The sequence below is a fragment of the Myotis brandtii genome, unplaced genomic scaffold (assembly GCF_000412655.1).
Source record: "Myotis brandtii unplaced genomic scaffold, ASM41265v1 scaffold471, whole genome shotgun sequence".
NCBI lineage: Eukaryota > Metazoa > Chordata > Mammalia > Chiroptera > Vespertilionidae > Myotis > Myotis brandtii.
In genome coordinates, this window is record NW_005367989.1 from 720677 (window position 1) to 723178 (window position 2502).

Genomic DNA, 2502 nt, shown 5'->3' on the forward strand with positions numbered 1-2502 from the left:
GAGCCTTGACTTGATGAGGTCAGAAATTCAGATGACTGTCGAAAGGCATTTGCACTGATCAGAAAGCTATAGGGTGTGGGCATCATTGTTCCTAGGGGTATTTTTATATCATGATAGGCTAACAGAATGTGGCTTATTGGTACTTAATATGATATTAAATATTATAGTATCTTTATGCTCTATTTGGAGTGTTTGTAGATCACAGTGTAACGAATCCTCGCTCTTCCTATTTTTTTGTGTTTGGGGGGGAGGGTGGTTTAATAAAATAAATTAAATGTAGTATCAAATGATGCTTTCCTGACAGGGAGGAAAGAGTTTATTGACCTTGTTTAAATCTATGCAATTATAAAGCATCTTAATATTATCCTTTGTCTCAAGTCAACTAAAATAAAAATTTAAATTCTGCATTCTGGATTAAAATTGCAAGTATTTGTGCATGTTTATGTAAAGAACCCACTTAAGGAATAGCTAATACTGAGTTCAATACTGAGTTTAATAATCTTATTTAAAATTTAAATATTGTATTAGATAATATATGTAATTATGTCTATACAATTATACCTCTATTTATGAATTTATAAACATCCTTAACACACACACACACACACACACACACACACACACACACACACACAAAAGTATTAGATCAGCTCGTGTCTGATGAGCTGATGGCAAAGGCTTCCTGGAGGGTGAAGCAGTGAATGTTCTAGTTTGTGTCTCCAGAATCTATCCTTCTTTTGGCAAAAGTCTCCAATTTTAGCTTCTCTTCCCCATCTCTTTCCTTTAGTCCAGATGGGCCTCTATCCTCAGCTCTAGGAGTGGAGCAGGTGACAAAGGCCCAAATCTAACAGTGCATTGTTCCCTGTATTCTCCTGATCACCATAATTTATTGAGGAATGGGCATGGGACTCAATCAGAGCCAATGAGACATAATAAAGCTTTCAATTGGGACTATTGAGACAGAGGAATTGTGCAAAATATTATACTACATAACCTGACTTAATCCCTATACAAACCCTGTGCAATAAGAGCTATAATTTTTGCCATTTTATAGATTTACATTTTAAGATATTGACAGGTTAAGCAATTTAATTTGAGCAAGTTGATGGTATATATTTTAAAAAGTATAAGCCAAATTTAAACATGTAAAAAGATGCAGCCTTTTGCTTTGGGGGAGAAAATGAACTTAATCTAGTAGATGGAAGACTATAAAGTTACCACTAGGGTATCTGGTAGCCAAAGGGATCTTCTTGCAGCAATGTGGAAGTGTTAGGAGGGAAAGATGAGTTTCAGTGTCCTCTCAAAATAGGAAATTATTACTATTCGGGAACTGCCTAACCCTAAAGGAAATTGTATCTTTCTGAGTAGATGAACTCCTCTGGAGCAATTACTACGAAGATTTAGGTCCAGCCTTTTACAAGGAATCTGACTTTTGGATGTCCCTGTTTATTAGCAGATAAGGCTTGACAGACACTCTCCAAACACTTCCACAAAGGCCACCCTCATGCTCCAAACATGAACTCTCTCATTAGCCAGGTCTTTGCATGGCAATATTTTGCTTCCATTTGGGAAGACACAAGTTTCTCCTGTAGGGCAAAAGCAAGGATCTTAACTGTGTTAAAAGAGTAACAGATTTAAGTGTTCTCAAATGGCTGTTCATCTGTATGTCTGCTACGGTATCTATATTTTCACATCCATAAACATAGCAGATACAAAGGACAAACTGTCCTACACATAATCTCTTGTGCGTCAACTCACACCAAAGAACTGTTCAGTTCAGCAAGGCTGCCAGGACCTATTGCAGGAGCTAGTTCTAATCTTACCTTTCCCTGGTGCCAAGACACTGTTTACATGAACTCTCTCAAGAGTGCTATTTATTAAATAACACGTAGGGAAAAAATAACAAATAAGGGACTTCATGGATCATCTAATTAAGAATTTTTTTAAAGTTTATCATGTTCCTTAGCATATTACCTTCACTTGTTTTTTACTTTGACTCTCTCTCTCAAGCATCACTAGGGGAGAAGATGTAACCCCATGCAGAGCATTAGATGCTGACTGCTTTAGAAATTTTAAAAATCTGTTTTAGTGATCAACATATGTTTTATTCAGTCAAGCTCTCATTTCACATTTTTCCAGAGTATAAATATTTAGACATCAATATTTTCATTATTAGCAGTAATGAAAATACTGTCATTTATATTTTGTTTTATATATGAAAACATTGTCAGGAGCCAGTTTAGTGATTTTCCATAACAGTTCTCTGAGGGGCATTAGCAAGAGAAATCCTTATGCTTAGTCTTAACCATGTGAGGGATCATTCTTGATATATATATATATATATATATCCTATCTAATAATAGACAAACATGGTAATTAACCATACCTCCGACATGCTTCCCATTGGCTAATCAGGGCGATATGCAAATTAACTGCCAACCAAGATGGCGGCCGGCAGCCACGCAGCTGAAGCGAACAGGAGGCTTGCTTGCTCCAGTGAAG